At 34.0% G+C, this 25,506-nt stretch overlaps 1 long non-coding RNA gene across 6 annotated transcripts in view; it reads right to left on the bottom strand.

Moving 5' to 3' along the window:
* The window catches only part of LOC146400013 (uncharacterized), a 382,143-nt gene that overhangs the window by 341,735 nt on the left and 14,902 nt on the right, over window positions 1-25,506 (bottom strand). The window contains exon 3 of one of the 6 annotated variants that reach the window (XR_014815873.1): window positions 3,522-5,796. The exons of the other annotated variants lie outside the window; for them this stretch is intronic. This is a non-coding gene — a long non-coding RNA (uncharacterized LOC146400013). Of the gene's footprint in view, window positions 1-3,521; window positions 5,797-25,506 lie in introns of those variants that run through there. 6 annotated transcript variants of the gene reach the window in all.

Raw genomic sequence — 25,506 nt, 5'->3', positions numbered from 1 at the left:
GTGACTAATTTTATATGATCATCCTCACTTTATTTTGTCTTATTCTTTAACCAAATTGCTTTGAGTGTGAATGGAGCTTATATGCTCTAAGTTTGCATCCTTTTGTAGAAATTTTAATTATTTATTTAGAAACTTCAAAGACATTTTAATTAATAGATTACAACATGCAAAAACCATGCACTGCAGAAGTAGTATTTTCTAGTGTCTCTCTTAGTATGTGTTCTCCCACAAGCAGACTGTTTGACAAAGATTTTAGTTCAAGTACTTTATTTTGGAGATGATCCCAATAAATGAGCCCAGGCAAATGTAAGAGAGAAGGAAAGAGAGTTAATACAGGAATTATCTGGCAAATTACCACTATGAGTTACAGGATCTTAACTTCTTTGAGGAACACCTCATTGAGACCCCAACCTAGGAGCAAAGGATCTGTGACTTATACATCACATTTCCTCCGTAGCAGATTGAGTGCTAATCCCAGAGTTATATTAGTTCTCTAAATTTCTACTGTTCAGTGAAGAGATAAGAAGGAGGGGATATGGGTGGGGCATTGATCTGCAGGCCTCTCCATTACATGTTCTTTTAAGGCTCTGTAAACATGTTTAAAATCAAGAAAAAGGAATTCAATATGGAAGATGGTTTAAAATTACATATTATTTTACAGTATTCTTAGGATTAACTTTATGCTTATTGCACACTGACATCTTGCCTTCCTACCTAACAAAATGTTTTAATTTGCTTCTTGAATGATGAAAGGAAATTTATAAAGTGATGTGTGGGGCAAAGTCTGGGGATATCCATTCAAGCAGGAAAAACTGAATATTCAGAGGTAAGCCTTAGAAGCACACCAGGAAATGTTTGAAGAGTATCAACTGTCCAGTATTACTGGAGCACTGGATGCTACAGGGAAGATGACACGAAGAAGTGGCCAGGAAACAGATCCCACGGGACCCCTTATACTAGTCTAAGGTGTTAGCACCTTATTCTAAAGGCAATGGGAGACCACTTAAAGATTTAAATCAAAATTTAAAATTTTTATAGAGGTTTCTGATAGGAAACTACAAGAAAAATGGGAAGGAACAAAGAGAAGCAGCAAATTGGGATGCCAGAAATAACAGTGGTTCACATGAACAGTGGCAAAGGGAGAATAGAAAGTATGAATATACTATTTCAAAGATACTTAGGAGGCATAAAAATGAGGAAGAAAATTTTTATGAAAGGAGTTAGATTTTCCCTCATATACTAGCTATATAAAAATTAAATGGCAAACAGTATTTTCTCTGGTCTGAAACAGCTAATTCCTTATAGCTAATGTTACATATTAAGGCATTTTGTACACTCAATGTTTTAAATCATTATTTCTTTAACTAAATTGAAGCATGTAATTCAATTATAAAAACTGGAGGGAGTGGTAAAGGAATGAAATATTCATTAGAAAACATTTCCCATCAACTACTTGTTCATGCTTAGATCAAACAGATCTAATAATTTCTTGTTAAATTCATCAGTTTTCATTAGAAGAGTAATTGTAGCTGGTAAAAGGTAATGGTTACAGTGTGTTAAACAATTAATACAGTGTGAAATGAACTAAACTATGTTCTCTATAGATGATTTTCTGGAAACACTAGTACTGGGTTCAGGATATATAAATGTACGATTATTCTAAACACTGTCATTGTGTTAAATCAAGGTTTACTTATATTTCCATTGAAAACTATATTGTCATTTAGACATTACAAAAGTTGATGATCTTTTAACAGACTGGTCAGGGCTAAAGGAAAAAAGTTGGATTTTTGTAAATTATCATGATGTCTGTAGAAAAGATCAGAGGAAATAGCTTGGATTCATGTTGACAAACCTACAGGTCAAAAAATCTAAAGTGTGTATTTTAACCTTGAAAACCCAAGTCTTTATTTCATATTTTAATATTTTTAATTTTAAAGTCAAAACAATTTGTCTTTAAAATATATAAATATTAACATAAGAATTATTAAAATACGTATTTGCAAAAGATTCATGTGATAAAGTATTGCTGTCCAAAATACTCAAAGAACATTAAAAATCAACAGCAAGAGGAGTTCCCGTCGTGGCACAGTGGTTAAATCCGACTAGGAACCATGAGGTTGCGGGTTCGATCCCTGCCCTTGCTCAGTGGGTTAACGATCCGGCGTTGCTGTGAGCTGTGGTGTAGGTTGCAGACGCGGCTCGGATCCCGCGTTGCTGTGGCTCTGGCGTAGGCCAGTGGCTACAGCTCCGATTGGACCCCTAGCCTGGGAACCTCCATATGCCGCGGGAGCGGCCCAAGAAATAGCAAAAAAAAAAAAAAAAAAAAAAAAATCAACAGCAAGAAAATAAACAACCTGATTAAAAGTTGGCTCAAATATTTTTAGATATTTCACCAAAGGAGATACTGAGAAAGCAAATATGCATTTGCAAAGATATTCCCCATCATATGTCATCAGGGAAATACAAATTAAAGCAATGAACTGCATAGCTATTAGAATGGCCATAATCTGGAACAATGACAACACCAAATACTGACAAGGATATGGAATAACCAGAATCCCCTTTCATTTCTGGTGGAAATGGAAAATCGTATAGATACTATAGAAAGTAGTTTGGTAGTTTTTTACAAATACAAACATATTCTTGCCAAAAAATCCAGCCATTATGCAACTTGATATTTATCCAAGAGTTGAAAATTTTATCTACATAAAAACCTGCACACAGATGTTTATAAGCAGCTTTATTCACAACTGCTGAAACTAGGAAGCAACCATGATATTCTTTAGTAGGTTAATTAATCAATAAATTGTGGTATATACAGACAGTGGAATATTATTCAGTGTTAAAATAAATGAGTAACCAAGCCATGATAAGACATGGAGGATATCAAATGCATATTACTAAGTGAAATAAACTAATCCAAAAAGGTAACATGCTGTATGCTTCCTAGTACGTAGCATTCTGGAAGAAAAGACCCAGAGGCATAAAAAGATCAGTGGCTGCCAGAATTTGGGGTGGAGTTAGGGATGAATAGGCAAAACAAAGACATATAGAGTAATGAAAATACTCTGGATAATACCATAATGATGCATACATGTCATTACACATTTGTCCAAACCCATAGACTAAATAACATCAAAACAAACCACAGCAGACCATGCACTTGGGGTGATTATGCTGTTTTAATATAGATTCATCAGTTGTGATAAATATACATTCTGGTGGAGGATGTGGATAATGGGAAGGCTGAGGGAGAAGGGGTGGGAAAATAGGAGAAATCTATCTTCCCCAACTAAAACTTCTCTTAGAAAGTCTTATTTTAAAAAAAAAGTTTCCTTTCTACCTAAAACTTCTCTTAAAAAGTCTTATTTAAAAACTTTTGCTTTCCACCTAAACTTCTTTTGCTTTCCACATAAAACTTCTCTTAAAAAGTCTTATTTTAAAAAAAAAAGTTTGAAAAGTCCTAATTTATTCCTTATTTTTGTAACAATTTTTAACACATTTCTAGATTGAGAGAATTTTTTTTCTTTGAATACTGAAGATATCATTTAATTGCCTTAGGTCTTACATAGTTTCTTATCAAAAATATTTGATTATTCTTATACTTATTCCTTTGTGATATATTTTTTTTTCTTTTGGGGTTTGTTTTTTCAGCTGCATCCATGGCACTCAGAAGTTTCTGGGCCAGATAGCAACCTTGTACCACAGCAGTGACAATGTCAAGCTCCTTAACCATTAGGCAACCAGGGAACTCCTCTGACTACTTTTTAACACTTTATCCCAATTACTGATTTTAATCTATTTGGTTTAGATATACCATGGAGTGTATGCATGTGTATCCTGTTTGGGTTCATTGAGTTTTCAGGCCTGTGATACTCTTTCATCAAATTTGGAATATTGTAGACTCTCAGTTGTTCAAATACTTTTTTCTGGTTATCCTTTTTCTGCAACTCCAGTTTTGCATATGTAACATGATAGCACCTCAAAGAGTGCTTAGGTTCTATTAATTTTTCAGTCATTTTATTCTGTTTGATCTTGGATGATATCTAATGATATGTCAATGTTTACTGGTCAATTATTCTGCAGTATATAATCTGCTGTTTAACCTCATCCAAGGAAATTTTAATTTTGAACACAGTACTTGTTATCTCTAGAAACTCCTAATTTATATTTCATTTTTAAAATCTTTGTATATATTAAATTTTTTAAATCTTTATATATATTAAGCACAAGAGTTTTTGATGGTTTTTGTTTGACAAATATTTCAGTCATATCTTCACCTATTTCTACTAGTTCTTTCTCTTGATTGTGGATCACACATTTTTCTTCACATTATCTCTAAATTTTCATTAGACAACTCCTTATATCCTTAAATCAGCAAGACTCACAGACTCCACATGGATTCTCCTTTCTTGGGCTACCATACAGAAATTACCTCCAGAAAGAAAGACTGGTGAAAAGTAGAAGCCAATCTATTTGCTCAAGGATCTCAGTTCTGTGCTACCTGGAATCCAGTATCTTAAAAAAACAAAAAACAACAACAAAAAAAAAAAAACAGTGGTTCCATTTTGTTTCCATTGTTCTCTTTTTCTGGAGAGGGTAATACCATAACAGCTATTCCTTGTAGACCAGAAGCACAAGTTTGCATTTATTTTAATTTATTGTTATATGGAAACTACATTTGTCTGTGTTATGAGCTAGGAATTGAACCTGGCTACAAGTAACAGGAAATCTCAACTATAATGACTTAACAAAAAAAGAATACTTTTTGTACCTAAGAAGATCAGATTTAAGTAACACCATTTTGTATAGCGGGCCCATGATGCCACACAAATGTAGTCTCCTTATAAAGTGCTACCTTCCTTGTTATTGTTGTCTTGTGAGGACAAATTCTTGTTCTACCTTTATATCTGTGTTCCAGAAAATAAGGGGGAAAGACAGATGGCATTAGCTGAATCTACTCCCACCTGAAAATATCTCCTCACACCTTACTGACCAAAATTACTTCACCTATCTATGCCATGGGATAAGGGAAATCAGGAAGATGTAGATTTCTTGAAATCTGAAACATTGCCAAAATTCCCACATTAAAAGCAAGAATCTAGAAGTCTCAGTTTATCAAATGTTCTCCAACATTTTTAATAGGTGGGTTGTGTTCCAAGTATGGAAAGATTCTAATTGTGGTCATAGATTCCTCGCTATTCAACATTTAGATGTCACTTCAGCTCAAGGGTTTTTTGTTGTTATTTGTGTTTTTCTAAGAGAGCCAACAAGCACAGCTTGTTTACATAAACTCACCAATTATCAGGAAACAAGAAGCCATAGGATATAATTTAAAAATCTAGATTTTCCAGGAGGTTCTCTTACTCTGTCTCCTCATGTAAATGATAGAAATTATCTGTTTTCATAACAACTTCATTTTGAAAAGTATGATAACCATAAGAATGAAAAATGGTGAATATTTAATTCTTTTTAGGTGAATGAAGATTTAAAATATCACTTTGAAAGTCCCAAACAATTTAAGAATACAATAGAGTACATTTTCTACATGGTATGTGCCAAATTACATCAATGTAACTCATAGAATCAGTGAACCACTGAAGCCAGCAGTTTCTATCTAAGCGGCTTTCAATACGAGCAGTTACTGACTATCCAAATCAGAGACAGCAAACTCATTGGTACATGTTTCATCTTTACAGATTCCATAAATTCTTTTCTTGTTGACTACACTTAATATTTGTAAAGAAAAACTTCAGTCGTGTACAAGTGCGTAAAAATCCGGAGACTACAATTCTGCAATGAGAATGAACATCCCCAAATCAGGAAAAAACAGAATGGGAATTAAGCAGCCATCAATTACAAATTCAGATTTTTCAGATCTAAGGCTTAGAAATCAAAACCAGTTTAGAGAATTTAAGGATTACTATAAATTCTTCTCTATCCTGAACAGATTTCCTGAAGAAATCTGAGGGATGAGAAAGTTATAGTATCACCTCATAGTGCTCACTGCAACACATTTCCTGGCAGCTAAAATAAAATGAGTCAACTCTTAATGGAGGGACCCTATCTAGGTTTTAGGCATCCTGTTTGTAATACTCACAAAATGCTTAAGTACAAATATACTGAATTGCATTATACTTGTTCTTTCAAGTTCAGACTCAGCATTAATGCTGGTTGTGGGTCAAATGACATTATTTGTGTGTGTTTATATATATATGTATTTTCGGCCATGCCCATGGCACATGAAGTTCCCAAGGCTAATCTGTGCCACCGCAGAAACCTAAGCCACTGCACTGACAATCCCAGATTCTTAACCTGCTGTACCACAAGGGAATCCCCTTTGGTGTATATTCTGATATATGCTCAGAACCACATCCTTTGGTCAAACAAACCTATACCACTTAAAATCACTGACCACATACTCAATTTATTATTAGTCTCTGACATCCCCTCGTGGCTCAGTTTAGCTACCATCCCCGAGTAATATCATCTATTTTTTATCTTGTTTTCTTTATATTTACTGCTACTCAAATTAAACAGAGGGCTAAATTCAAGGTGAAAGGGTCTATAAGGAAAGAGGTTGTCATCTAGTGTACACATTCACAGTTAGAACCTGCTATTTTAAGAGATGTGGTAGAATTTATTGATGTTTAGAGACTGGAAGATTACATTTTAGTTAGGATAAAGCCAAAAACTACGTTTTTAATGTTTTTATCATAAGAGGGAGATTTTCATGAAACATATCATTTCTATTGCTTAGATTGTGATCATGTGTGTGAAACAATGACTATGTAATATTTAAGAAGTAATTCCCATATTCACTTGTTTAGACTAGTTAGATGAAACCGTCTTGTGATGCTAAGGTGATGTTTTTCCCTTGCAATGAAGGCTTTTCTGGCTAGCCTATGGCTCATCTTAATAGAATGTCCATGTCCTGCTTTGTGTTTTATTAACCATTTAATAAACATATAAATAAATTGTATTTGGGAGATAACATCATTTTAAACTAAGTCCAAAGTCTTAGAATCTTTAAAAATCTGAATTTCTGCTTTCAAGATAACAGTGGACCAAAATTTTTTATAAATTTGGATATATCTCGTATGATAGCATTGTGATTTCCACTATATAGTTTCAAAATAAATACAAGGCGTCATGCTAAAAGAAAAATCAAAATATAACTGGGGACACTCAACTATGAAGTAGTTACTGTACATTGTTCCAAAATATCAGCACTGTTAATAGGTTTTTTAAAATATTTTCTACAAAGATTTGGGAAGAAATTTTCAGCCATAGAATCGTGGTAATTTTGGTTTCATTTTTCTCTACAATTTTGTGTTCGTGGGTTTTCTTCATTAAGCTTTTTTTGTAATTTTCAAAATGAAAAAAAGTTTTTTTGCAAATTTGAAAGGAGTTTAAAACATTACTATTCTAGTAATGCAAACTTAGAAGTGTAAAACTGATAAGCAACGTTTGGAAAGGCAATTTGGCAATACATCAAGACATTATGAGACGATAATAGCCTTTGATACATAATTTCCCACAAATGTACTGTTAGAAAAAGAGAATGTCTATTGCTGTGTTATAATTTAATAGGCACAAAACTAATGTCTCAAAATGGGCGAATGATTTAGTAGATAGTAATATATAATTTTGGTGCATCTATTAAAGTAATAAAAACTATGGAAATGTAGAAAAACATTAAACACATTGTTAGATTAAAATATATAATATTTATTTTTTATCTATAACTACCATGACATAAAATCTATGTTGATAAAAATGAAAATATGCAAAGTTAAATATCTACAATGTTGCAGAAAGGTTGCTATGTGTTCTTTTTAAAACTTTTTTAATGTCATGATTTTGTTGTTAACTGTTTTATAACAGAGATTTTTAAATAGAAAGTGAAGGGGACTGATTCAAGTAAATTATTTCTTTATGCTGTGTTTTTAACATCATTTTAAAATTCCTTATAGATGAGCTATGTTCATGTTAGTTTAATGCATAAATCGATATCCACTTAATACTGAATTTAATATCTTATATTGTGATAATATCTTGTATGATGTTATCACATTAAAGGATTCAACTCTAATTTGTTTATTCCAAGACTACTTATCAGACCTTTAATGGATATATTTTGTTTAACTGATGTCTTCAAATATCAACACCAAAAAATTACACTACGGTATTTTTCCTATTCCCCTTTAAAATTTTATTCCATTATATCCTTTAACTTCATTTTATATCCTGGTTTATTGAAACTTAATTTATTATATATTTACGGATACCCCACGCTGTTTAAACTCTGTATGGCTCTTGTTTTTGTTATCACTTAAGAAAGCTAATTTACAGAAATAAAGGATTATTTGGCTATTTTTGAACGCAAACAATTCCAGGAAAGCAGCATAGCCTGGAAACATAAAAGACAAACTAAGAACCTGTATCCCTCCAATGTCTCATTACAAAGTATGTACCCGTCTAACACCAGATGGATAAAACTGGACAGGATGGCAGATGAAGGGGGAATTCCCTAGTGGGAGAACGGTTCCCCCACTTACACAGAGCAGGTGTACTGAAGACAGAAGAGATCAAAACTTGTCAAAAGGACAAGCCAAAAAATTTAGGAATTTGCAAATTGAACAGGTGAAAATGTTACTGGTGATAATTGAAAGCTAATTATCCTCAGCTAGCAATTGGCAACCAGGTGTTCTGAGTCACCTAAAAGGCAAAGCAGGGAGGACTGTGAAAATATTTGCTTTTGGCACACATGAGAGAAGTGAGTTTCCTGACTGAGGCTTCAGTAAAAGAAAATGATTCATCTGTTTACTGCTTATTTTTTTAGCATGTCTAGGAGCTAGTCATGAAAGAGAAAGGGTTGGCAAGAAAAGTAGTTATAGCTTAGGTATAAAACGTCCCTTCCTGTTTTTTAAATTGGCTTTTTCCAAATTAGTAAAGATAGAGATACAGTAACCATTAAAGCCACATCTATTGGTTGTAGGCTATACTGGGAGTACATTGGCTTTACTTCTTAAATGTTGCTAAAAACATTTTCTAGAAAAAGAAAAGCTATAGGTCTATTAATAGATATATTCCTTAAAGCTGTTTTTCAGAAGCCGAGGATTAGATAAATTAGGTAGTGTTTAAGGACATTACATCTACTAAGCAGTAAATTTAGGATTAAAACTCAGAATTGCCTGGTCCCCAAGTCCATGCTCTTATTCTATCCCCCCGCCTTTTTTTTTCTTGCTTAATAATAGATTTTAGAGTTAAAATCTCTGTAACTCTAAATATGCCAAACTACATGCATGTCCAAAATTTTAATCCAAGCTTATATTCAAGTACCTTTATAGAGAAAAGCAAACACATCATAAAGATATGTATGTATGAACATACAGAAGTTGAATACATCCGTCTAACTCTAGCCAGCCAAAAAAAAAAACCACTATTAGCAATTCAGCAACTCCTTTGTGCCGCCCTCAGACACTACCTCCCTTATGCAGTAATCTGTGTCCTGATTCCTAACACAAGAGATTTATTCTGCCAGAGTTAGAATTTTGTATAAATGGAATAGCACGGATTGTACACTTGTTTTAGCCTTCTTTCACTACATGTTCTGTTTTGAGATTTGTCCTTGCTGCTGGATGTAGAAATAATTCATTCACATTCATTGCATTATATTGATATAGCTCAACATACTTATCCAACTTACCTCCAGTGAACATTGGGTAGATTCAAATTTCTATTATTGTTAATGCTGTGATCATTCTTTTTCTAAATTTTGATGAACACATGTATGTCTTTCTGATGGTTACATACCCAGAAATCCAAGATGTTGGTATTGAGTCACAGAGTTTGGCAAGGTCCAGCTTTGTAACGAACTATCAACCGTTCTCCAAACTGGTTGTACCAATTTGTACTCCCATCAGCAATGTATGAGTGTTTATTATCCCCACAATCTTGCTCATACCGAGAAATATCAGTCATTTAGTTCCTGCCATTCTGAGAAATATACAGTTGGAGCACATGGATTTAATTTTCATTCATCTGAGGACTAATGAAGTTGAGCTTCTTTTCTTATGTTATTTTGACCATTTGGATATCCTCTTTTGTCATGTACCTCTTTAAGTATTTGGCCCACATTTGCTTATTTTTCCTTTTTTCTTCTATATTTAGATCATTATATATTCCAGATAAAAGTTCCAATTTTCTATCATAGTATTATATTTTATTGAATTCCTGGATTTTTTTAACCACAAAATAGTGACTTTTGGTGAAATAAGCTTTATTTTTGTAAAGTATAATATAGCGTTCCTTTCCTTAACGTTTATTGGAGTATTTTTTGTCCTATTTAAGAAATGTTGGGAGTTCCCATTGCGGCTCAGAGGTCAAGAATCCAACTAGTATCCATGAGAATGCGGGTTTGATCCCTGGCCTCTGCTCAGTGGGTTAAGGATCTGGCATTGCCATGAGCTGTGGTGTAGGTCGCAGCATGGCTCAGATATGGTGTAGCTGTAGCTGTCCCCAGGCCAGCAGTGACAGCTCCAACTCAACCCCTAGCCTGGGAACTTCCATATGCCACAGATGCAGCCCTAAAAATCAAAAACAGAAAAAAAAACAAATGCTTGCATAGCTAAAGGCCATGAATATGCTCTCTTATGATTTTTAGATTACTTTTTATGTAGATTTTTAATTGCCTCAGCAGCACTTATGGAAAAGCTTCTTCTTTACCTACTGCTTTAACATTCTGGCTTTGCCATAAACCATGTTTGGCAAATGGTTCTTCATTCTGGATAGCTTTTCTGGTAAATTGGTTTATTTTTTCAGCTTACATGAATATATGATTTATTATTTTGAATTAAATTATATTGATTACTATTGTTTATATTTTAACTTTTTTAAGTCTTACAGCATTCATCTTTATCAAGTTTGCCTTGACTATTTTTACATTTATGATCTTGAGAACTCTATACTAATCTTGTCAATTTTACCAAAGGAAAAAATGTAGAGGTTTTGAGATTCTGGTTAGGGTTGCATTAAATCTATGTATTACTTTAAGGAGAAGTGACATTTGTATAATATGAAGACTTCCAATTTAAGAATACACTATATCCCTCTATTTTATTTAAATATCAAGATTCCATAATTATGATTTTTGCTTTATCTTTTACTTTGTACATACTCTATCAAAATAAGAAATTTCTCTTCTATTCTGAATTTTTCAAGAGTTTTTATCATGATTAGGTTAAAAAAAAATTATCAAATGACTGCTCTGTATCTATTGGATTGATACTGAATTCATCCAATCAATTGTCAATATCCTGGGCATATCCCTTTTCATATGCCCCTAGTGCTTAGTTTTCTAATATTGTGTTAAAGATTTTCACGTATATATTCATCAAGAGTTTGGTATGCAATTTTGTTTTTTGAATGTCCTCGTCAGATTTTATTATCAAAGTAATGCTGACATGTTGATGTTTTCTCTTTTCTGTTTTTGGAAGAGATTGTATAGAACAGCTATTACTTATTCCTAAAAATTATCAGGAGATATATTACACCAGCAAAGCCATCTAAGCCTAAAAGTTTTCTTTGTGGCAAGTTTTTAAATTACATATTGATGCTTTAATATATTTGCTACTTATTTTTGTTAGTTTTAATTATTTTTCTAAGACTTTTCTCATTAGTATATTTTTAGTTTTACTAGAACAAGGTTGTTCATAATATTTTCTAATAATTAAAGTCTGTAAAATTTCTAAGTATCATCACTTTTTCATTACTGATATTGATGTGGAAAATTTATACACCTCTTTCCTCTCCCTCTTTTCCCCATCTTTCCACCTAGCTTGCTAGAACTATTAATTTTATTTATCTTTTAAAAGAATTATTTATTGGCTTTGTTGATTCTGTCTATTGTTAGGTTTGCTTAGTATTTTATTGACCTTTGCCACTTTTATTTTTCTGCCTTCTAACTTCTTTAGCTTTAATTTGCACTTCTTTTTCCAATCTATGGAATCAATGCATCATTACTTATTTTTAATCTTGTTTTTTAATGCATTTAAGGCTATATATTTCTCTTAGCTCCAATTTGCTGTACCCAAGTTTTTAAACAGTATCTTTTCATTACCCTTCAAAATATTTTATAAAATTTATTATGAGTTATTTAACCAATAGATTTTTGAAGAGTATTGCTTAATTTAAAATTTTAATGTATCTTCATCTTCTTATTAATTCCTAGTTTAATTTTAATGTCAAAAATCATAGTTTGTAATATTTCAATTCCCAGATATATGTTAAAGCTTGTTATATGCAGCATCATGTGGTCAATTTTGAACTGGAAATTGGAGAATTTCCAAACTCCTTAATTTAGTAAATTTTAATGAATTTTCCAAGTTCCACTGAAAAGACTATGTTTTGCAATTATTGATTATATACCACACACACATATATTTTTGTGTTTAATGTCTTAATTACAGGTCATGTTTTTCTAATATATGCAAATTTACCTATTAATTATACATTCTGTTACATTCAAATATTCTATATACTTACATTTAGCTGCTTACTCTATTATTAAGAGAAATGCATTAAATACTTACATAGAAATATAAAGTGTCTTCTTGATATATCATCTTAAATTATCATTCTATCTCTAGAATGTGTTTTAAAAATCTACTTTTTGTTATGTTAGATAGCTGCATTAACTTTTTTTCAGCTTTACTTGACTAAGCTATCCCTTCTTGTAAACAACATCTAAATTATTTTTAATATTTTACTTTATTCTAGCAATATTTTTAATTATAGTATTTAGTCCATTTACATTAAATGATTGATAAAGTTTAAATATCACTACTACACACAAAATACATCTATGTGTAAACTCCACAAGATATTTCTATTTTGACCATTCAGTATTTTTACTATGTATTTACTCTTTCAGATCATAAATTCTGTGTGACTATGTATTATTTTCTAAATGCAGTGTTACTAATTGTTCTTCCTGAGAATTTGCAAGAAATCACCAAAACTGGTAAACTGAAAGGGAACTCATTAACTATGAATCAACACCAGGGACTCACTCAAAGAAACAGCAATAAAATGCAAAAAAGACCTCAAATATTGGAAATATCTGGTGGTCTCAAGCAGAGGATTTTAAAGTTGAGTTCTGTCTGTGATTAAAACCCCTGTGCAATTTCTGAGCCAATTAAAAGATCTCACAAAATGGAATTTACATAAAATGTGTAGACAGAAAACACACTATGCTAGAGTTTCTTCAGAACTTTTTAAAATTTTAACTCAAAAAGACTTGTCTCAATTTTTCCTTGCCTCCCTGAAAACTGTGTGGGGCTTTCATTTTAAAAAATTTGATTGCTTATAGACCACGCTTCTAGTCTGAGATAGCATATACCAAATTGTGTTGTTAACATTGTTTATTTGACAGTCTTCCCTACTGGACTATCAGACCATCAAAATAGAAGACTTTTCCACACATTCTACACCCCCAACACTTAGTACATTATGACCTCCATACTTATTTATTCGATAGCTTTAAAACTTTATGCACTGATATTTTAAAATTATATTGCTAAATTAAACATTTAGGTAATTTATTCAAAAGTACTCATTGAGTGCACCCAACATAGGACCACACAGTATGTGAGGCAAATTCTAACAGCCCTTAAAGAAGAAATTGACAGTAACGCAATCATAGTGGAGGACTTGAACACCCCACTTAGATCAATGGACAGATCATCCATACAGAAAAACAATAAGAAAACAGGGGGTTTAAATGACACACTACACTAAATAGACTTAATTCATATTTATACAATATTTCATCCAAAAGCAACATTATATAAACTCTTCCCAAGTGCACATGGAACATTCTCCAGGATATGACATATCTTGGGCCACAAATCAAGCCTCGGTGAATTTAAGAAAATTGAAATCATCTCAAGTATCTTTTCTGACCATAATGCTATGAGATTAGCAATCAACTACAAGGAAAAAAAAAAAAAAAAAAAAAACAGCAAAAAACTCCCAAATAGCTGGAGGCCAAACAATATGCTACTAAAGAACCAATGGACCACTGAAGAAATGCAAGAGGAAATCAAAAAATATCTAGAGACAAATGAAAACACCATGATCCACAACTAATGGGACTCAGCTAAAGGAGTTCTAAGAGGTAAGTTTATATAGTACAATCTTATCTCATGAAACAAGAAAAAATCTCAAATAAAGAAAACAGAATAAGCAAAACCCAGGGTAAGTGTAAGGAAAGAAACCACAAATATCAGAGCAGAAATTAAATGAAATAGAGATGAAAACAATAGAGAACATCAATAAAACTAAAAGTTGGTTCATTGAAAAGATGAACAAAGTTGATGAACCTTTAACCAGACTCAAAGAAAAAAAGAGGGATCAAATCAATAAAATTAGAAAAAGGCAAAAATTAAATAGACACCACGGGAATACCACGTATCATGAGAGACTACTATGAGCAATTATGTGCCATTAAAATGGACAACCTAGAAGAAATGGCCATATTCTTACACACATACAACCTACCAAGATTGAACTGGAAGAAATAGAAAATATGAATAGATCAATCACAAGTACTGAAATTGAAAATGTGATTTAAAAACTTCCAAGGAGTTCCCATCGTGGCGCAGTGGTTAATAAATCTGACTAGGAACCATGAGGTTGCGGGTTCGATCCCTGGCCTTGCTCAGTGGGTTAAGGATCTGGTGTTGCCATGAGCTGTGGTGTAGGTTGCAGATACAGCTCAGATCCTGTGTTGCTGTGTCTCTGGCATAGGCTGGTGGCTACAGCTTCAATTGGACCCCTAGCCTGGGAACCTCTATATGCCGTGAAAAGTGGCAAAAAGACAAAAAAAAAAAAAAAAACTTCCAAAATATACAAGTCCAGGTCCTGCTGGCTTCACAGGTGAATTCCATCAAACATTCAGAGAAAACTGAATACATATCCTGAAACTCTTCCAAAAATTTGCAGAGGAAACAACACTCTCAAATCCATTCTATAAGGCCACCATTACCCTGAAACAAAAACCAGACAAAGATACCACTAAAGGAAAATTACAGGCCAGTATCATTGATGAACATAGACACAAAATTCCTCAATGAAACTGAAATCAACTTTGTATTAAAAGGATTATACCTCATGAGTAAGTAGGATTTATCCCAAGGATGCAAGGATTCTTCAGTATTTTCAAATCAATCAGTGGTACATGCCACATAACTAACTGAAGAATAAAAACCTTATGATCATCTCAATAGATGCAGAAAAATCTTTTGACAAAATTCAACACCCATTTAAGATTACAAACTGTCAAAGTGGGGACAAAGGGAACCTACCTCAACATAATAAAGGCCATATATGACAAGCCCACAGCTGACATCATTCTCAATGATAAAAGGCTGAAAGAATTTCTGCTAAGATCAGGAACAAGACAAGGATGTCTACTCTCACCACTCTCATTCAACATAGTTTTGGAAGTCCTAGCCATGGCAATCAGAGAAGAAATATAAATAAAAGAAATCCAGATTGGAAAGGAAGAAGTAAAACAATCACTGTTGGCAGATTTGGGGCCACAAATATTTAGAAAATCCTCAAGACACTACCAGAAAACTGTTCTAGCTCATCAATAAATTTGGTAAAGTTGCAAGATACAAAATACACATTTGTACACATTTGCAACATTTAGTACATTTGCATTTCTATGTACTAACAATGAAAGACCAGAAAGAGAAATTAAGGGAACAATCCCAATTACCACCACAAAGAGAATAAAATACCTAGGAAAAAACCTACTTATAGAGACAAAAAAACCTATGCTTTGAAAGCTGTAAGATGCTGATGAAAGAAATCAAGAAGACATAAACAGATGGAAAGTGTACCATGCTCTTAGGTTTGAAGAGTCAATATTGTCAAAATGACTATATTACCCAAGGCAATCTATAGACTCAATGCAATCTTTATCTTATTATCAATGGCATTCTTCACAGAACTAAAACAAAAAATTTTTAAATTTTTATGGAAACACAAAAGAACCCTCAAAGCCAAAGCAACCTTAAATGAGAAGAATACAATGGGGGAGGACTTGGGCTCCTTGACTAGAATATAAAGCTACAGCCATCAAACAGTATAGTACTGGCACAAAAAAAGAAACAGAAATATAGATCAAGAGAACAAGATGGAAAGTTCAGAAATAGGAGTTCCCATCATGGCGCAAGTGGTTAACGAATCCGACTAGGAACCATGAGGTTGCGGGTTCGGTCCCTGCCCTTGCTCAGTGGGTTAATGATCCGGCATTGCAGTGAGCTGTGGTGTAGGTTGCAGACACAGCTCGGATCCCGCGTTGCTGTGGCTCTGGCGTAGGCTGGTGGCTACAGCTCTGATTTGACCCCTAGCCTGGAAACCTCCATATGCCGCGGGAGTGGCCCAAGAAATAGCAACAACAACAACAACAACAACAACAACAAAGACAAAAGACAAAAAAAAAAAAAAAAAAAAAAAAAAGAAAGTTCAGAAATAAACTTATGCACATGTGGCCAATTAATCTAGGACAAAGGAGGCAAGAATATACAATGGAGGGAAAATAGTCTCTTTAAGAAGCAGTGCTGGGAAAACTGGACATATATAAGAATGAAATTTGAACATTCTCTAACACCATACACAAAAGGAAACTCAAAATGGATTAAGGACCTAAAGGTAAGGCAGGATACTATAAAACTGGAAGGATCTGTAAAGACTTAAGAATAGATGTCATGAAAGTTACTGACAAGTAAGTTGGAAAGAAAGGATCAGAAAGTCCTATTCTTAAATCAGCAATTATAAGACGGAGCTTTTATGTGGCAAAAAAAGGACTATGGGAGTAGGTTGTCAAGTTGAAAGCAAATGGAGGTAATTGGAAATGAGGTGGTCAAGAATTGACAAGTGAAACATAGTGATCTACTTTCCACATAGATTCAAAAACACTTAGGTCTGGAGCTCTTTTAGTTCAAGGTGAACTGGCCACTCAGCCTCACTCCTATATTCTCTAATGCTTCAAAACCCCTACCATCAAGGATTTGGAAAAACACTGAAGTTAGTAAATGTTCCTATTTAAAAACAAATAAATAATTTCCCTTATTTTTCTGGCAATGTCAGAACAAATAATTGTCCAATGGAGAGGGCACCATTTAAGGAAGAAGGTCCTAAAATGAGACTATATGTGAAACCACAATTTATATATAGCTGCTTAAAACTAGTTAGTATATCTTCATTTTTTAGCCACTACTGCAGCATCAAAATGGTAGTACCTGGCCAGCAGCTTTACTGCTACTTCACCCAAAGCTAAGAGTGGTGTGAAGAGAAGACAATTACCCTCTATCCCTCATTCTAATCCTACATTACACACAGGAGAAAGAAAATCTTCCAATGCCTATAGATCTTCATTATTTCACACATCTTGGAGAAAAGACACTCCAGCAGGCTTTTGTCCCCATGAAAAGGCACAAAGAGTTAAATCTGACCTGATTTTTCTTCTAAGGACATTTATATTCTCATTATTAAGGAAGCAAAGCAATATACTAAGTGCGCAGTTAGTGTAAAGAGAAGAATAAAGCAGCACAAATAGAAACAAGACAAATAACTACTTCTGAATTGCTAGCAGAGGGTGAGGAGAGGTTAAGTACCAAGCAGTTTCTAGGAAAGATTCATAGAACTAATTCAGCTTGTTCTACTTTGGCAGAGGAAAATTCGGGTCCCTGTAACCACACCAATAGTTTGGGAAGAAGAGTGAGTCCTCTTGCCCTACAGATAGTAGGTCAGAGACATGCCAAGTAATGCTGGATTATTTAAGGTTCATTATCTTTTTCATGCGTTTCCCCTTAGACCTTTGTTCTCTACCTTTTCCTCATTCATGTCCATGGCTTGGTCATTTCACTGCTCATTAGCATCTAAATTAAGGAGCTGGAACTTAGGTTAAGTAGAGATTTGTTAGATGCTCCGAAGAAAAAAGGTGGGAGAGTAACAGCAGGTTTAGGAATATAGTCTCAGGGGGTACTTCAGAGGTGCCCATTATTTCCTTCCGGTCTCCCCATGTCCTCTTTGGACAGCCTTTTCATTCTCTCTTCCTAGACCCTCTGCTCTATAGCTCCACTAGTGGGCACTTGCTTGTATGACCTAGCAGCCTGGCCTTAAATGACAGGAGCAGACTAGTAGTTGACTCAAGATGAGTTAATTAGTATTTCTTTCCTGTAATTTTGGAGTTAACAGAGACATTAGCTGTTTTTTTTTGGGGGGGGGGGTCTTGAATGGACAGAATGCACAGAGCTGTGACAGGGACTTGCAGGTCACATAAAAACAGAGCCAGTATTTAGAGACAGAAGCATTGAGACATGGAGAAAAGCAGAGCTAAGAGACCATGCAGGCCTGGAGGAAGAACTAGCATAACAGCTGACTTTATGACTTTATAATCTCAAGTTCTTATAACTCACATACTTGCCAACAATTCTTGAGTCTGAGTTTGATGTCTGATTTCTGAACCTTTCCCAAAACTCCCCTTAACTTTTCAAGTAAGTTGAATTCTATTCCTCCTATCTTAAAAAAAAAACCTTTGTATCCAAAAAAATCATGACTGGAACATTAATAAAACTTGAGGGCCCAATCAGTACTAATGATTTTTAAAAAATAAACTATTTCTATGTGAAAGGAAATTATACATCATAAATGAATTAAAGGGTCACCGAAGTTTTTATTACATGCGCGCACGCCACACACACACGGAAGGTCAAAAAAAGTCTTTTAAGAAGAATCTAGAGTTCCTGTCATGGCTCAGCAGGTTAAGAACTTGCCTAGTATCCATGAGGATGCAGATTTGATCCCTGGCCTCACTCAGTGAGTTAAAGGATCCAGCATTGCTGCGAGCTGTGGTGTAGGTGGCAGATGTGGCCTGGTTCTGATGGTGTTGTAGCGTAGGCCAGCATCTGTAGCTCTGATTCCACCACTAGCCTGGGAACTTTCATATACAATTGCCCTGGAAAAAAAAAGAACAAAAAAAGAAGAGAGAATGAGAGAGAGAAATAGAGAATAAGAGAGAGAGAATGAGAAAAAGAAAGAGAAAGAGAAAGAAAAAGAAATGAATCTGACACAAGCAGAATCACCACTACCCTTGAACAAGGAGAGAAAACCTCTGACCTTTAGCTCCAAATGGTGAATGATTCTGAATAAAAAATGAATGTCTTCTACTATCACTGCAGTAAGCCTGGCACACTGCAACATCCTCTTCACCGTCACCATTGCTGAGCTGCCAAGTGCCACAAATCGCTGCATGGCTGAATTCTATAACTGTCTCTCCATGTCTTTCTCTCTCTCTCCCTCACCCCCTCCCAACAACCATGCCATCCACTCTAACCATAACAAAGTGGCTGATGGGGCCTAGCCCATGACATCCCATAATAGGATTTATTAATGACCCTCATTACCTACAGGATAAAAATCTCAAGTCCTTAGCCTGGCATACAAAGTTCCCTGGGATCCGCTCCTGCCCATTTCTCTAGCCTGATTCCATACCAATCCCTTACACCTTCGTTCTAAGTAATCTCAATTTGTCAGAATTCAACATGTTCCCTCTCACCCTGCCCCACTGCATGAACTTCTATTTGACAATAAATAAAAGTCACCTTTTATTTTTATTTTTTTAATTTTAATTGTTATTTCCCCAATACAATTTTTTTCTACTGTTCCAAAGGCAATGAATCGAGTTTTAAAAGGTGATTGATATACCGCACTGAGAACTATGTCTAGTCACTTATGATGGAGCATGATAAAAAAGAATGTATGCATGTATGTGTAACTGGGTCACCAAGCTGTACAGTAGAAAATTGACAGAACAGTGTAAACCAGCTATAATGGAAAATAAAAATCATTATATTAAAAAAAGTGAAAAGTTAAGAAACAAAGCTCAATTCAGATTTACTTCCTCTGGAAACATTCATGAATTATTACCATTCCCCTTCTGCTCTCTAAGATTAGGCAAATTGTAACTGTTTATTTACTGTGCTTTCTCTTCTCCTCCACTATAACCTCTTTAGGAAAGGGACTATGATAATGCTTTCTATCTTACCAACATCTATCACAATGCCTCTCCTGTAATACAAGATGTCAATTTGATAGATATTAATTTTTGTTTGGTTTTGATAGCTGATATGTCTAACAAATTCATTTGGGGCCTATTTAATAGGTTTAAAATTTAACTAAAGCCATTTGAGTCTAACTTTGAAACTGACTTCCTTTACCAGATTATTTTTAGCAATAACTAAGCATATGATTGGTATTAATTTCCTTCATGATTCAGGCATTCATCTGAACTTTAGTCTCGAGTAAGTGGTCTCTCTGCACAAATGAAATATAAATAGTTTTTCAATGTTAATGATATTTTAATAAGAAAGGATAACAATTCTACTCACGACAAGTGATCTACTCATTAGCTTTTTAACATTTTAATTAGCACCAAAAATCAAAAGGCATAGTCTGGTTTTATTTTGCCCATAGGAAGCTGTTAGTCTTTAAGAGGCAGTTCTGATGCTATTAGCATTTCCTGTCAGGGTCTAAAACCCAGGTCATTACTGAGTTTTCCTCATTTTAGGAAACGTTGCTGCTCATCTTTAAGAAATGCTCTCCCAGTAAGAAGACTCTCAGGTGGAAAAATCCAACATTAGATGTAAGGCAATGTAATTCTGCTCAAGATGGCCTTGAGATGGAGCCCATTCATGGATTTTAGCATCCATGAAATTGGAGGAATAAGCATACCTTGAAAATGGTTTTATTTTCTTTTAGCAAGCAAAATAGTGCTTTCTTGCTTTGCTGCTTCTTGAAAGTTTTTGGATCCTCAAGTGGCATTAAAAGCTAGAGAATGGAAAACAAAAACTACAAGCAATTGCCCAGCTAATGTGTGCCTCGGATGCAAAGTAGGGAAAAAGTAGAACATCTTCAAAGAGTGTAATCAGCTTGAAATGAGTGATAAAAATTCGATTATCTACCAGTGCAAATTTGTGCAACAAATTGCCATCAGCCTTGTAAGGCCTAGAAGCCTATTTACTACTTTCAAATCATTTTGATAGGAAAAAAAAAAAAATCACAAAGACCTCAAAATATTCTTTCAGGTTTTTCAACACCTACCACATGGTCTTATGCACCATTTATAAACTTCCAGTCAATTATTTTCTTAATTATTCTTTTAGTATAAAATTTAAATCATGTTAGAGTAACATTTTAAAATACATTTATGAGATAATTGATGTTTCTTGAAACAAGAAAACATGACATGAAAAACTAGATTTCATGATGCGAAAATTTCAGAAAACTTTTGAGTAGGGAAAGGTTAAGAAGTTTCTTTACTATTGGACATCTTAAAGACATTATTGGACCAATATGCCTTGTGAGCCTCCCTAAAAGAAATGGTTTTTCTTTTTTTTTTTTTTTTTCATTTGACCATTGAATTGGCTTTTGACAACCAAATATGAAGGACTTTCTCTATGTCTGTTGGAATTGTAAGGGGCTTACACTCCTCCTAGTTATCACTGCCTTCAAGTTCTTTCCCCTTAACTAGTTCAGCTTGTCTTGCTGTCCCTTTATTTCACTGAATCATTACATTCTAAAAAGCATCCAGATTCCTTTATTTCTCAAAACAGCCACTGAGGTAAGTCTATATCTACAATTGACTTTTTTTTTATTGTTATTTCCCCAACACAATTTTTCTTCCCACCCCCCCATACAGCATGGGGACCCAGTTACACATACTCTTTTCTCCCATTATCATGCTCCATCCCATCCCATCTTAAGTATCTAGACATAGTTCTCAGTGCTACACAGAAGGATTTCATTGTTAATCCACTCCAAAAGCAATAGTTTGCATCTGTTAACCCCAAGCTCCTGATCCATCCCACTCCCTCCCCCTCCCCCCGGGCAACCACAAGTCTATTCTCCAAGTCCATGATTTTCTTTTCTGTGGAAAGGTTCATTTGTGCTGTATATCAGTTACCAGCTATAAGTGATATCATATGGTATTTCTCTTTCTCTGACTTACTTCACTCAGCATAACTGACTTTTAATGGAGATCAGAGCCAATGGATAAGATTTACATCACAGAACAACCCAACAAGTATTAAACACTCTATCTCAGCTTTTACCATTTCTTTGGTTAACCCACTGCAAGGAATTTGCAAATGGACATTTTTTTTTTTTGTAGATGCCTTTGTTGTCTTGTAAAAGGATACTCAAAAAAGTAAAACATAGAGAATATTAAAAGTATTACCCTATTGGCCTAAGAGTCTTTTTTCTATATAGGGCTCCTTATGCAAAGTTGTTAAAACCCTTTTATGTGAATTCATCAATAGATGCTGCTTTTTCACTTAAAATGTCTTAAACATTTTCAAAATTGTTGTATTTTTAATATCTTCACAAGAGTCCATGGGTAACTATCAATTTAATGATTCTCCAAGTATCTACTTAGCTCCCATTTAATTTTTCCACTGAAATTAACACTTCACTAAACATTTTTACGTTCAATTTTTTCAGATGTTAAGACTGTATCTGCAGGATTAGTGTTAAGCCCCAAAACATGAACCTTTATGTGGCTCATGACATTTGTTGCCAATTGCTTCTGAAAGTTGTATTTTTCACATTATGATGTTTAAAACTTTACTACATCAGCTTTCTCATTGTTTGATCTGAACCAAATTATTTGCTGCTACCAAAGCTATTGAACTTGAGAATAATAGAACTGACACAAAGCTTTTCAGTTTGGCATGAGGTCAGTGGAGGCTTCTGAATATCTTTTATCTTCCTCTGTTTGACTGGAATGATCTGCTCTCTTAGCTATGGAGCAGGCACCTTGCAGGCTGTATTCGTCCAGTTACTAACAAAAAATTGCCCTTTTAAGTTATAGTCTCTGGGGTCTGTTGTCTTTGCTGAGCTATATAAAGTGACACAGTTTTATAACATCTTTCTAATACCAAACTTATAGAAATTTAACATAAAAACTAGAAAAGATTAGAAATTCTTAATTACTTGTAGTGTCACAGCCAGCAATATTCTCTTAACATTCAGTCCATTGCCTTCTGAATGTGTTAAAACATATAATGCCACATTCACAGTGCGCCACCACCATGGTATCTACACACAGCCTATAATCCTGAGTGTTTCAGGTAACGTCATACTATGAGACTTCCTCATACAATTCAATACCTTTTGAAAATATAAATTTAAAAAGCACATAACATCCCATGGTTTATAAATACACAGTAACTTAAAAGGTCTGTTATTAGACACTTAACTTTTTCTCTTTTTTCATTTTGCATGGACTTCTTACCTGTTAAAAGATGTAACAAAAAGTCCTTTACCATTTTCATATAGAATTTTGATTACTACCTAAGGATAAATTCTTTGATAGATTTCTGAGCCAAAACATATGAGCATTTTAATGGCTTTCGGTACAGACTTTCAAACTGCCCTTCGAATGACTTATACCAATTTACTCTCCCCATTTTAAGAGAGAAAACTGATGGCAAAAATGCAAAGAATAAGCAGTAGATGCAAACTGTTACATTTAGAATGGGTAAGCAAAGATATCCTACTATAGCATATGGAACTATATCCAATCTCTTGGAACAAAACATAATGCAATATAATAGAATACTGTGTGTGTATATGTGTGTGTGTGTGTGTGTGTGTGTGTGTATATGACTGGGTCCCTTTGCTGTACAGCAGAAATTGGCACAACATTGTACATCAACTCTACTTTAAAAAAGATGATAGCAATTTAAATAATATTAATTTCCCACTATAAGCACATGGGAAGTACTTTATACAAAAAAAAAAAGCAAATATACAAAAATACCCAAGAGTCAGTATTTTTAACTGACTGCTCATGAGGTAAAGTTGATCAAAAGATGCTTCCTTATAAATTTTGGTTTCATTAAGGACAGAGGGAGGTTACAGGGTGTACTCCTTTCTTCCAAGTTGTACATAATATTTCATAAGATTATTCATATAGTGTTCATGTAATAAAGCTAAGCTATCTTGATCTTCACAGATAAAATTATGCTGTTCAATACAATCCATTACAGTAAGGAGGTAAACCTTCAAAATGTGAGATACTTTTACTATTTCTAGGATCCAATTTTATATATTTATATATATATATATATACACACACATATATATATATGCATTTTAACAAGAAGACAATCTTTCTCTTTAAAGAAATTAACAGCAAGGAAACTATTTACCCAGAGCAACACAGAATGGCATAAGGGATTCAACATAAATTTATGATGCACTTAAGACAGATTCTACTGGGTTATACTAAGTCAGAGGAATATGGAGTCCAGTGAGGTAAGAGCTCACAAACAAAAAAACACCCAACAATATAAACCCCCATGTCAAAAAAAATGATGTAACAAGCAAATAAGAAATTGGATAATTCACTTTTTTTAAATTCAAGATAGTCAATCCAAATTGTTCAAGAATTAAGTATTTTTCAACACAATGCTTCATAATTTTAGAAAACACTTTCATTTCCATGCCTATTATTCTCCTCAGATTAATCCACATATCTATTTACTATCCCTGATGATGCCATGTTCTTCGTTTAGGTATTAATGTCTTCATTTCTCACTAAACAAAATGTTATGGGTTAAAATAACTAGTTGTTGGGTCAATTCCAGCCAAGAAAGAGTTATGCTTTTTCTTACTCAGCTCATAAATAGTTTAGAACATATTAGAGATAACCTTATCTATAATAATATCATGACCATTGCAGTCTTTGCAGAAGGAGTAAGATAAAAGTGTTAATACACTGACTATAGCTTTATGCTTTTCAGAAAGGGAGGTGTATACTATCTACACATCCCATCTAGATATGTGTATACATTCGCTATAAAACATATGTACCTACAAAGAGAAATATCTTCTTCTAGTCAAAGATATACCAGTTTTATACAAAATGACAGCTATCTAAATGACATGGGGATGACTCATCACCCTCACCTCAATCACTTTCTCCAGAGCCCTAGAATGTCCAGATTTATAACTCCAGCATGGGAAGATTGATGTCCTAAAAGAACACAGCTGCTGAGTGGCTGGAGGTTATTAATATGACCTAGGATCACAAATATTGATTGAGGGCTTCAGAGTCAAAGCAAATTTTGGCTACATCAACTAAGTTGGGCATTTGGTTAGGCATTCCAAATTGATCTGATAAATGCCTCTTTTCTCATTAAGTAGACCAGACCCTTTATCAGTATCCAGGCTGATGATTTACAAGAAAATTAAGTAGTTAGCCACGTAAAGTCCCATGTCTCACTAATTCTTGTCTGTTAAAATTTTCTGAGATCAGCTTTAGCTAATAGGTTATCATGTTTTATTATCCAAATAGTGGTAACATAGAGGGCTTTTAGTAATTGATACCCTATCCTTTTTAGTGTTTCTCCAATTGAAAAT

This window comes from Sus scrofa, chromosome 9, assembly GCF_054392235.1.
Source record: "Sus scrofa isolate SSC_HxYL_T2T_F1_AM1 chromosome 9, Sscrofa_HxYL_maternal_Yorkshire_Landrace_v2.0, whole genome shotgun sequence".
Classification (NCBI taxonomy): Eukaryota; Metazoa; Chordata; class Mammalia; order Artiodactyla; family Suidae; genus Sus; species Sus scrofa.
The sequence above is the reverse complement of the archived record's forward strand: the minus strand, read 5'-3'. Positions and strand labels throughout refer to the sequence as shown.